This window comes from Argiope bruennichi, chromosome 10 (assembly GCF_947563725.1).
Source record: "Argiope bruennichi chromosome 10, qqArgBrue1.1, whole genome shotgun sequence".
Lineage (NCBI taxonomy): Eukaryota > Metazoa > Arthropoda > Arachnida > Araneae > Araneidae > Argiope > Argiope bruennichi.
In genome coordinates this window covers 22,251,141-22,264,638 of record NC_079160.1, presented here as the reverse complement: position 1 = coordinate 22,264,638, position 13,498 = coordinate 22,251,141, and the positions used below count along the sequence as shown (strand labels likewise).

Sequence of the window (13,498 nt, the reverse complement as noted above, 5' to 3'; positions counted from 1 at the left end):
TATTTTGCAATTTTTTTAAAATTAATTTTAACTCTGTAAATAGAATTTTTTTCCATCTCATAAATTATCAATTTACGCAATATTAAAATATCGTCTGCTATTTGATTTTTTTTTTTGTTAGTTCGGAGTAAAAATTAAAAATTGTTTTTATTGCTGAAATATTTTCGAAAGTTAAATACTTCGTACCTTTTTGTTTCCAAGGAACTCAAGTGAATAATTTCTTAAAGTCTTTCATTTACTGGAGAACTTTATTACTACGTAATGCTTTTAGTTAAAAGAGTAATAAAACCATTTTCACTTTTTAAGAAAAAGAAAACGTTAGATATGAATAGCTCTCTCTTATTGCACATTTGTTGATTTTAAAGTGATACAACTTTTTTATAATCACTCAATTATTGAAATTGCTTTTTTAATATTTCATTTTTTATTTTAATTTTGGACATTATTTATTAAATTTATTCAGTGATTATCCATTAGCTATATTTCAATTAATGAAACTGTTAAATATTAAAAATAAATCTTTTACAGAAATCTCCATTTTTTTTTCTATCTGTAGCCAATTTTAAATCCATTTTTTTTTTTTCGAAAATCCGAAGTGCAAATTACTTTATATTATTTATGTATTAAAATTAATTATTTATTTAATCAAAATATAATATTTTTAATTACAAAATTCTTTTTAAATTATTATTACTTTATTTTTTAAATTACTTGCAGTTCATTTAATATAATATACATTATATATATTAAAATAATTATTTACTGTCATTCTTAAAAAAAAAATGTCACTTTAAGTTTTACTCCATCTTTTTTAACGTAATATTTTATACTCCATCTTTTGTAAATTAAGTTTTTGGATGAATCATATTTTTACCGCCGTTCCTACAGATTCGAATCATTCAAGTTCCATTTAATTATCTCCCGTATAAAAACTAACTAATCATTCAAAAGAACTGGACCGACAAACTGAATGATAATGTTTAATGGTTCTTAAATAGTAATCTCTCAATTCTAGACTGAAGCGAATAAGATTAATGACTTCAGTGATTAATGGCAAAAATGAATCATTACGCATTTTTTACACATTCAGCATCCGATGAATTCATAAATAAATTCTTGTCCTCTGTATAATTTTCGTTTGATAATATCCATTATGAACAATAATTATGTAATAATTGTCTTTACTGTTGTCTTTATCAGAACTTTAAATGATTTATGGATTGTCTATTTAAATAACAGATAAAATCTCGTTTGAAAAGCAATTTTGAAATGTTTTTTACGTGATTTAAATCAATTTGAAATGATAAAAATTTATCGTGACTAAAATAAATAATCATTTTTTAAGCATTTTGCATTTTTTACTTCAAGTTTTATTTCATTCAGGATATATTCAATATATGCTGAATTTCTGAAGGCCATTTCACCACATTTTAAATTGGAATATGCTTTATATGTTCACAAGTCAATTAAGTAAGTTACAACTTTGCAACCAAATGCAACTTTCAAAAGCCAGTAAACAACTTTTATTGTGGCTGTTTTGTTAATCAGATTGAAATTTCATGTCAGATTGAATTAGGAAAAATAAATTAATAAAATCATTTATAAATTATGTATTTTCTTCTGAAGTAAATTACTAAAAATTCTAATTAAAATATTTTAAACTAATTAATTAATTTCTAATAAACTAATTTTGCTCCGGATTTTCGGTTTCTTAGTATTTTTAATATTTGACTTCGTTTTTGGTTCTGTTAACAAATATCGACATTGATGAAAGATCCAATGAAGTGAAACAAGCATTTATTTCTTTAAGTATTGTTTCTAGACATATAAATCGAATTACAGGCTCTTTTAAATAAAATGAGAAATCGTATGAAAGCACTTTAGTTTCTAAGAAGATTGATCCTAATTTTTTTTTAAAAAAATTACATTCTTATGTTATTCTTATAGTCCTCCCAGCAAGACAATATCCATAACATGTCCTGGATAATTTTATAAATGCTGAACAATATAATATTCAGAAAAAAGCTAAATGAATAATAATCAAGAGCTGAGAAAGTGCAAATTGAACAATTGACCGTAGTGTAGAGAAAGTATAATAATTGTCCAAAAATTCGAACACGAGATTTTGACGCAACTCCACGTTTTAAACTTCCAAGAGTTCAAAAAAACACATTTTTGGAAAATGTCCGTCCATCTGTCTATGACAAAGATATCACAAAAACGCTGTGAGCTAGACGGATGAAATTTGATATGCGGTCTTTACACCAAATTTTCAGGTTTCTATCAAGTTTTGAGTAAAATCTTTTTAGAAGTCCGTCCGTTCGAGTATTCGAATATAAATTAACACGATAACAACAAAACGAAAACTTTCTATACTTCCAAAAATAAATAAGCGCGATCATTCAAAAACGAAATAGCTTTATCAAATTTTTTATGGGATTTTCTGATTACAAGTGAAGTTTTGTGTCAAATCTATGTTTCAATCGAACGTGTCTAAAGCACAATTTCGATTTTCGGATACCATTAATGCAAGCATTGATTTATCGCCAAATAACTCGCCAAGGATGACACGGCAGATTCAATAAAAATCCTAATTCACGCCAAAAATTAATATTTCGTAACTATTGAACTCTAATATCATACAAAGCGCTCTCTGGCATGACAAGTTAATTAGAGAGTTATTATGCGAGAAAATTTTAAAGAAAAAACGCCCGCTTTTTTTTTTTTTTTTTTTTTTTTTTTTTGTTAAACATGTGTTGCGTCAAGTAAACATCTATTGGTATATGGAAGTTTGAAGTACCACTGGCTTTATACAGAGAGAATTTATGGAAATAGATTTATCATTATTTATGATAATAGATGGACAATAGGTAAGACTCGCTTTGAATGAAGCAAAATGCCAAAAGTTTTAGAAGATAGCAGGTAGCAGGTGCGTTTAAATTCCTTTGAAATCTGACATCTTTTATTTAGAAATTTGCAATCACTTTTTGAGAGTTAAAAAAAAAAATTAAAGTATTTATCAAACCACTCGAATGTTGCAAAGAGGAAGAAAATTCGAGGCGATGCGGTTGGCTACTTAGCAAGTTTATTTCACGGTGTCTGCTATATCTAATCTTCAATTTTGTTGTTGTTTCATCTACCTGAGACTTTTGATACTGTCTTCGTAAAATGATGATGACAAATAGGTAAATGAATAAAAAGTAACAATAAAATGAGAGACGAAATATAAAAAAAAAAGAATCCTTCAAAGCTGTTTTGTTTATTTACTTTTGTTAAAAGTAAATTTTTACTTTCTCAAACTCAAACAGAAAGTATTGTAACATTTAACCCTTTAAAGGGCCATTTTTTTTAGTCATATTATGTTAAAATATTTTTAGGCTTGAAATTATAATAAGAAATGGGATTCATTTAGCTTATTAGATACATTTAATTTGATTCATTAATTAATTTGGTTAATTAAAAATTAAGTAATAAATCAAGACACGTCATTTTGTGCGAGATAAAGAACTGAAGCATCTAAGTTTCTGTCTGCCTAAAAAAAAAATGTTTGAACTTATGCCAACCTACATAATTTCATACAAAGATTGATAAATTTGGTGGGAAGCATACTTCCCACGGCCCTAGAAAGGGTTAAAAAGAAATCAAACTCGATGTTTCAGATTTTCTTAATTCAAAAAAAATACATTTTTATCATTCTGTTTATCTGGAAACATAATAACTCAAAGACCGATGAAAGAGACTCTAGACCGATGAATTTTGGCATAAAATCATTGCACTAAATTTGTAGATTTCTGTCATATTTTGGATGGAATTTATTTGAACGAAGTCTATCTGTCTGATTGTTCGAATACAAGTGAACACTATAATTATAAAATGTAATGAGCTAGGTAGATATAAATTTGGTACTCAGGTTAAGCATCTAAAATATAGGACCGTATAAAATTAGGAACCAAATCTGGCAAGGAATGGACCATCTGTCGGTCTGCATTTTCACATGCATATAAATGCAATAACACAGACACTTAATGATTTAGAAAAATGAAATTTTATGTGTAACTTGTTAACCATAGTTGTAGTTTCGTGTCAAATTTGGGTTTCGATTTGTCTGAGATATGTATTCGTTTTTCTGGTACTTGTGCATGAACCGCTTGCCAAAGATTGCTCACAATATTCAATAATAACGTTAGATTTAGGCAAAAGATTGATTTTTTTTATTGTTCGCCAAAGCCCTATAATTAATTACCGGTTACCAATTATACTGTGATTACCGGTTTCCATTATTATACTGTGAAGAACAAAGCTCTCATGTGTGAGACTCTAAAAATAAACATCTGAGTGTTTGGAGATTTCATGTCTTTGCCCAGGATCCAGAATTTCATACTGGGATATAACATCTTCATTAAATAGCATGCGAGAAAGTTTAAGAAACACCATGCCGGTTGGTTTATTAACTTATTCATTTTATCAGCCAATAGTATTTTTTTAAAAATAAAAAAAATATTTGTAAAAAAAGCAAAAAAAAAAACTTGAAAATCTTAAAATTTATTTTGATTTAAATTTAAAATTGGAGGCGCCGGGTATCGATCCCGGTGCCTCTCGTATGCTAAGCGAGCGCTCTACCATCTGAGCTACGCCCCCTTCGCTTTCAAAGCTATAACATACATTCAAGAGCAGTTATTGACACCATTTCTTAAACGAAAAATTCTCTAGTTGTGATTTTTCTCACCTCGGGCGCAGGTGTGTCAACAACACAAGAGAGCTATTAGCTACTGTATTTTCAATCAAGATTTGACTTAACAATTTCCTCAGGTGTGTATAATTTATATTTCACGTATTTATTCATAGCACTGATATTATAAGCAATAAGTGTTAGTTTACTGTAAAGAAAATCCCGTTTCTACATTTAATTATTCAGGAGAATTCGAAGGATGCCTTTTGAAATTTTATTATAGCATACCTTGTACAGCATAGTCATGACTCTTCGTTAATCTTTTTAAATGCGCCCAGACAGGATCTGAATTATCTATTTATTTTCCTGTATGTGAAGTATAGAGAAGGTATAAAAATAGTAAAAAAATTCGAACTCGAGATTTGAAGAATCTTCACATTTTAGATCACCCTGAATTCGAAAAAGACATTTGTGGTATTATGCCTGTCTGTCATTTTTGCGACAAAGATAACTCAAAAACGCTTTGAGCTAGACGGATGAAATTTGGTATGCGGTCTTTATACCAAATTTGTAGATTTCAGTTAAATTTTAAACAAAATCTGCTCAGATGAAGTCTGTTTGTTCGACTGTTCAAATATAATTTAAGACAATAACTTCAAAACGAAGAGAGATAGGTAGATGAAATACAATACACAAATTTAACATCTATAGTATAGACACCAATCAAATTTTGAACCAAATCGGACAAAGGGTTGACCGTTTGTCTGTCTGTATTTTTAAAAACACATAAACATGATAGCTCAAAGTCCCAAAGGCTTAAATATATCAAACTAGAAAAGCTGTTCTAAAATTTAAAAATATACAAATAAGTCATTGCTCCCACTGTTCCACACTTGCTTATCATCTCTGTATAATCTGATATGAAAATAAAATTCAGCTTGCTTCATAATATTTATCTGTAAACTATATTGGCTGTCTTTCCTCTTAGTGCTAAGACAAAAAGAGTTTGTTTGGATGTAACTTTAGAAAGTACCACATGAAGTTGTTCATTCTCCAATAAATGCCCTACAAAATGGTACAAATATCTCCTGTATCAGTTAACTTTTTTGGAGCATAATGAGTTTTAAACCGCTGATTAAAATCAGACTTAAACAAAGAAATGTATCGCATATGCATACCACAGCTCTTGCTATTTGCGCATGCGCAGTTTGAGATTTTCGCACATGCGTGGGTAAGTGCTAAGCACAGTTACTGCTGGTTTACGCATGCTCGAATCGTAGTAGGAAAATATTTAAAATCGGAATTATAAAGCTCCTTTTTTTCATTTTGATATAACTTCAAAATACTAAAACCTTCCCCAATAAATGTCCTACAAAATGGTACAAATATCTCCAATGTCAGTTAAATATTTTTTGAGTTTTTCTCTGTCAAATAAGAAAGTTTTGGGAGACCTCTCCTGCTGGTTAGTGTTGAAATACTGACTAAAAACGGCAAAAAGCCTTTCTGTCTTTTGAAATCATTTGTAGCAAAGATTTGTTGTCAATTTAAGTTACCTTCTTTGCTCATTCAAATTTCTATTAAATATTTCCCTAATTCATATAGAAAACTGAAAAGTTTATAAACACACTTCAGACGCAATTTCTTTGCCAGATATTATTAAGATATGAAAATATAACTACCTTATAACAAGATATGACTTAGTAATATAAAACTGTTGCCTTAAACTATTATTAATTTCTGCCTTAAAGAATTACTCACCGCATTTTCAAACAGTCAAATTATTGACTTATTATGTGACTGAAAACAATCAATGTTAAATATCCATTAGATTGAAATGATAATAGATTGTCGATAATCACTGGTATTGATTTCAATGACTGTGATTCTAGAGCGATTATAAAGCAATTACAATAACAGAAACACAGTCCCTGTTAATACATCTGCCAAAGCAATAACATGAGTAATATGTCTTAATTAACTTTAACTATTATGTTTCTTGTCTTCAAATATTGATGTCATTTATTTAGAAATTAGTGTTGCGAATGTTTTAAATAATGAATGGGATTGCTTCTGATTTTATTAGTTGCTTTCTAATGATATAACAGCTGTGAAACGTAAAAAAGTATTTCTAACATTGAAAGAAAGAATTGATGGAAAAATTTGGGAAAAGAGCATTGTTAATAAAAAAAAAAGCAAGTGATTCCGGCACTAATTAGCATACTGTTAGTGATATATATAAAAAAAAGAATGCACATACGAAAATTTTGCAACATACGACAACTGTAAACATGTGGTTGTGATTAACCTTATTTCTTTTCTTTTCGTTCCTTAATATTTTTCAGTTTTTCCCCCTACCTCATTTGTTTAAGGTTTGCACGATTCTACTTATTTTTCGTAGTTAGGCTATTCAAAGAACGTAGGTTAATATCTCGGATCCTAAGAAAATATTAATAGTAATAAGACTTAGTAAATAAGAGACAATAATGCATCATATTCAAGTTTTCTTCTGAGTCTACGAGCTGTACTTCCTTTAACTTTGTGTCTTGGCCTGATTAAGAAAAGTATTTGTTACTCACGATTTATTTAATTACTATTAATGAATCTAAAAATGTATTTTTTTACATAACTGAATTAAAAATGAACAATTCTTAATCGAAAAGAATCAAGAAATAACAGCAACAAAAGTTTTAACTAAGGAAATTTTATCCTGAAGATCATAAATTTTAAATACAGGGTGACTCAAAAATATTCAAACGAAGTAAAAACAGATTTAAACAGCGAATCAGGCATATAGAAACAAAAGAATAACAAATAATAATTTTCACAAAAGAATATGGAATCGCAAACAGAACGGTCGGCAACAACAGAAACACTTTGATGGTGATTTAAGTGACAGGATAAATAAATATCCAACATTGGTTTAATCGTTACTAATAATAAAGACGAACGTGTTTGCATTTTACAGGTCCTTCGCATGACCTTCAGCTTCCAAATTTTGTATACAATGCATAAATTTGGCGGGTAAAAAAGTGCATCTGAGAGCAATTAAAAAAAATTTACCAAATTAAAAATTAATTGAAATATTAACTTTTTAAACCTTAACCTATAAAAGAAAATATTGCAATACAAAAACGATTTTTACGCCATCTTAAAATTAAAAAAAAAAATGAAATCACACTTTTGCTTTTTTCTATTTTCATTTTTTTTTTTTTTTACAGTATATTTTATTATTGAAATGAAACTCAAATCGTTTCCATTGTTGCTACTAATATTTCATTTGCCTTTATCTTCCCTCTTTATAGATGATCGGTTTTTTTCCCCCTTCTTGAATAGATTTTAGCACAAGTTTTGCTTTTAATAAAACTTTTTGACATTTTGTTGTACTTACAATGAAGATGTAACTTCAGAACAGAGCAGTGGTGAAAAAGTTTTAAATACTGATGCTCTTTCCTGTGATATAATTGGATGCATAAAGATACAGACAGGAAAATGGGCAGTATAATTAATCTGAGCTATTTAATCTTTTTAAATAATATATGTCTATCAAAATATGGTTTGAAAATATTTCGCTGAAATAACCATTAAGACCAAGTCATACAAGAAGTTTAATTGAAATTTTTAGCAAACATTAATAATCCTAAGGAACCAACTGGTTATCAAAGGCGTTTGGGGAAAATAAATTTGTAGTAGTATAATAGCATGAGAGTGAATAATAACATATGGAACATGTACTGTTTCAGAATATTCTTGGAACCCCCATTGCATGTCGTTGATTGTGAAGTTATCTAAAGTAGTAAGTCTATCTCGATCGTCCAACCTCATTAGGGAGGCTAAAAGACAACATCTGACGACAATTTCTCTTCACACTTACAGATATGCTGTTTAATGCTATTCACAACATTGTTCCACAGCTACAGGTATTGTTGAAGAATAATGGTCGACAAGTTGAGTATTTTCTAAGCCGCGTTCCGATGACCTGTGCGTCTGCAGACAGGGCACACTTTCCCCTCTCTTGGTTTCAACTGACCCATTGTTGGACCAACCCGGCTGTGGAGTTGTACGCAAATCGTCGGTAAACTGAAAAGACATCAAAGAACGCCGGAAAAACCACAAGAGAGAGGAAATAGGGGAAAGTGTGCACGTCTGGAGATAAGCACAGGTTGTTGGAACCGGGCTTTAAAAAGAATATATTCCTTGCTAAAAATCAATTGTTATTCTAAATATAGCTTTTTTTATCATATAAAGGGCCATCTATTGATCGTTTTTTGCACTTTTTTGGTGTTAATAAAATTCCATATCATTTCAAGCGTGTGTGGTCAATTTTTACCCTCTACTTACATTATTCCGTAAATTACTGAATTTTCTAACGAAATGCTAACGGACTTTTGAATCAACGGATATACCTTAAACGTTTTATAACATCCCAAGTGCAAAAATTTATAATTTCTAAAGTGACACCATTTTTTCTGATTAATCAATAAACATGTCCGATCAACGTGTTTTTCGATTATTCTTACATTTTTTTTCTAGTGATTTGTTCGAAAGATATTGCCTTCTTAGTTGCATTGGCGGTTTCTTGACTGAAAACCTTTTTGTGTTGTTTATCTCTCTTGGATATGCAACTTTTTCTATTATTATTATTCTTTTTGTTGTTGAGATTCTGTCTGAATTTTATTTTATCAAGTGGTTTTTCCACTTAAAATACTTTTATTATGTGGTTTCATAAGATAAAATAAAAAGCTTTTTAGTCTTCACCATTTATTTCCTTATTAAAGATTAATATTTAAAATTCTGTTTACATAAAATTCTGTTTGCCATTTTCAAAAAAAGGTAACTTTATTTCATGCACAACCGAGAACTTAATAATAATGTGATCGTGACTTTTTTTTCAGTTCTTGTGAAACATTAAAAAAAATAATAATCTGTGGAATTTTTGTTTATTTTGCTATTTCCTACATTTCCCACAATCATTCAGTAAACAAACATTTCTAGGAAAAGAAGAAAAAAAAGGGAAAATAAAACTCGAGAGAGTAAATTGAACTGATTACTTGGAAGCCAATCGCACGTACGCTTTTTTCTAAAAGGAAAAAACAACAACAATAACAAAAAAAAAAAAAAAAGTCGAGTTATCTATCTCGCTCTGGGATGCCATTACCCTTGAATGAATCTGTCAAAGTGATGAACACAAACATCAAGAGCGAAGGACTTTACGTGCAGGCCGAAATGCGTCAACAAAATACAAAACTCCCCGAGTCTAAAATGCACGAACCTCGACTCCTGATGATAACACCTGCGCTCGTCGCGAATTCATCAATGGAATAAAATACAATTAAAAAATGAAGAAAAGGAAGAAGAAGAAGAACGTGGAATAAATTAATCTAACTCGAAATCAATTAGATGGGGAAATAGCGTCTCTACCACCGACAGCCAGGATGACTTGATATATATTTTACCTTTGTTTTAGAAACCTCGCGATTGAGTAGAACCAGGTTGACGGCTGGGAGTGAGAGAGGCACTGGAAAAAAAATCGCCTACAACAAGATCATCAAAAAAAGCGGTTGTTGCATGTTGACCTGCCTTCTATCAAAACGGGGCCAGCCCCTTCATAGCCCGGGGTAGCTCTGCCTGTAGCCCCCCAAAGGGAGCCCCACCGTCTTCATCGCGCAGCTGTGCCTCGGTTCTGCCTTTTAAAGAGATGTCATTATTATTATAGGGTTATTATTTTCCTCCATCTTGGAGCTGGGCCGAGAGTACCATTCATTGAGTGGGCCTCTGACTTATGCAGGTTAATTGTGCAGCGTTTTTTTTTTTGTCTTTCATTTTTTTCTTTTTTAAAAAAGTATTTCGTTTCGTGGATTGGCATCGATGTGACACGAAGTAGGCTTAATGAGTGTTGGTGGAAGCTTTTCGTCGTCAAAAATAACCGTGGGATAATTCGGAGGAATGCCATTTTTATGACGCGAGTGTTAATTTAATTGGGAAGTATTTTGTTTCCGAAAAGGGAAGGTTTCTGGTATGCGATTGAGAGCCGAAATAATGGATATAGATGGCAGAAGAAGCTCTGTGAGATAAAGAGAAATTAATTAGATAATAAAAGAAGCAGGAGAAAAAAGAAAAATAAAAGGAAAAAAATCTGTTTTATCATTTTTTTTCTTTTGATAACTCAGAGATTGGGGTAGATTATATTGGCGAGTGTAATTTTATCAAAGATCTTTTGGAAAGATAATTAAAAGTGTTTTCTGGAATTGTTGTCAGATTAATTTTGAAGCAAAAAAATCCAAATTATATGAACTGTTTTTGCTAAGTTCCGAAAACTGGTCTTTATCTCTATCTCTACTAATAATAAATAAAAATATTGTTTATTTGGGTTGGCACTCAGCGGGACAGACCGTTTGACTTGGAGATACAGATTTGTTTACAGATATAGTTAAAAGGATCAGAATGCATCTCGGAAAGATTTTTTTAAAACTTTTCATTCGAATTTTAACTAATCAAAAATGAAGGGCGATTTTAGCTTTTTCGCGTGCCCACTTCTGAATAAATTTTTATACAACTTTTAACGCAGTTACATTACAATGAAGTTATTATTGAAATGAAATTAGAAGACGGGTTATCTTAAAAGCTATATTTCTAATAATGCTATGATGTAATGGAACTTGACTGTACTAGGATGATTCATGCTTTCAATGATTAAAACAGATATAATATTTTGATATCTGTCAGAAATGGATGCTTAAAAATATTTACTTGGATGAATCATGAACTTTAAATTATAATTTTATTGCAAATAATACAAGCAATATTCTAGGCGAACGAGTCACTCACCAAAAAAGGATAATAATAAGACGTAATCTTACTTTGTAATTAGTTTACGACTGAATAAGAGGAATAAAAAATAAAGACTAGAAATAAATAGTACGAAAATTTGACAATAACGGATCAATTGCTTTGTAAATTTGTTATTTCTATAATTAAAAAAAATTTTTGATGCTTCAGTTTTTTTTAAATTTTTATTCCTCTCTATACTTACTTATACTCTTAACAATCCCCCGGGGGGTTCCTCGAAATGAGGATGAGAGGCTTCCGGCGTGGTGGTTGGATCTCGCCACCCTGGAGGGCACACTAATAGGTGGGGGATCTGACTCCTCCCATCGATGACGGGATGTGCTTCCTTCGGGGAGGGTTGTACCGTGGCCGGTGATGGCCCTTAGGATTCAACCACAGTTCCCGCCAATGTTGCTGTTGCGGCGGTCCGATCATTCAGTTTTTATGGTTTAAATCCGTGTGCCTTCGTGGCTGGTCGGAGAGTTAGATGGCTGACTTATACTCTTAACAAACTGAATTCACACAATTATTTTCAACATGAAAATGATAAAACTTTTGGAATAAGTATTTTTGTTTAGTGAAATTTCTGTACATCGAAATTTTTTCCCCAGTATTCTCGAAGTTCATTACATAGATGTTCGTCTGTATTCAAGTGATTTCGATACGGCAATTCTCTCGCCATTGAGAAATTCAGTCTTAGAAAAAGCATTCGCAGTTTAATTCCATCATGTTTTAAAATCTGAATCCCGTTTTGAACATTCACGATGGCTAAGGTGAGCTACATTTCTTAAACGAGGACCTGATCAGATACCAACACTTTGTCTTGTCCAATGACGCTCATGTACCAAGCTTATATATGTATATAAGACTGATATTTAATAGAAGTGGGCTGAAATCCACGAACAAAATTGGGATTTTAATTATTCACATATAATCAATACGGATACAAGGTTCAGATGTATTTAACTAAGAGAAGAAGAATTCAGAAATTCAAGCATTTTTCTTAAAACATTTAATTCGTTTTCGAATTTACCAAAATAAATTCGAATTATGAGGAATACGTTTTTTTAATTACAGCCAGTCACCCTGTCACCACAGAACTAAGCCGTATAAACAGGGATTATTGTTATTGCCTGTTATGTCATGAACTATCCAAATTTTCGCATAAGAAAACAACGGCCAACTAAAATTCAAAGAATCTTCAAACTGTTGGTAAAAGGTTGGAAATCTTTTCCATCATTTCTTTTAATACTTTTAAACTTCCAGAGTATTGTAAAATTAAAATTACCATTCATGATGAGTATTCCTCTCATTTCTTTGAGTACGACACATTCTGTTATAGAGTACTGTACTGAGTGTATTTCTCCAAATATACATGTACTGCCTTGCATCCTTCCGAATCTGTAGAAGTATTCAGGGAATCTTCCATGCCCCGATATAGTTTGCGCTATCATCGGGTGAGCAATATGTTGATAGTAAATCTGTGGTACCGGAAAAATAAATTCGAAATGAAAACGCAAAATAACCCAAGTTTTGTTTCTTATGGCATTTGCCATGGACAAGCCCGCTGTTACGAAGACAACGATTTTAAGCCGGTGGGGGAGCGTCTCTTGTTTTTATAATAGCGTCATCTAGGGCCATGAGAACGACTTAACTACACACACGTCACAACCCATTTTACGGGGCGGACTTCATTCACTGATCCACAGATGGTCATTTAGATCTGAATCAGAGAACGATCACCCCTAATCCAGTACCCCCAGTAGTATTACTTTCGAGATGGAGGACTTTGTTACCAAGACAGATTTGTACGCGCGTCAGCCACCAAGCACGTGGGGAATCTTCGGCCGGTGGGGTTCGAATTCGCAACCTAAGGGACACGAATCTAACGCTCTACAAACCAGGCTATCCCGGCCCATAAAAGTAAATCACTGGAGGCGCCGGGGATCGAACCCGGGGTCTTTCACATGCAAAACGAACACTCTACCACTGAGCTACACCCCC

At 31.4% G+C, this 13,498-nt stretch overlaps 2 non-coding genes across 2 annotated transcripts; both read right to left on the bottom strand.

The window, feature by feature from the left end:
* Positions 1 to 4,565: 4,565 nt before the first annotated feature.
* Trnaa-agc (transfer RNA alanine (anticodon AGC)) lies at positions 4,566 to 4,638 on the bottom strand. The gene has a single exon. It is a non-coding gene; the product is annotated as a tRNA-Ala (tRNA).
* Positions 4,639 to 13,426: 8,788 nt separating this feature from the next.
* Trnaa-ugc (transfer RNA alanine (anticodon UGC)) lies at positions 13,427 to 13,498 on the bottom strand. Its single transcript has one exon. It is a non-coding gene; the product is annotated as a tRNA-Ala (tRNA).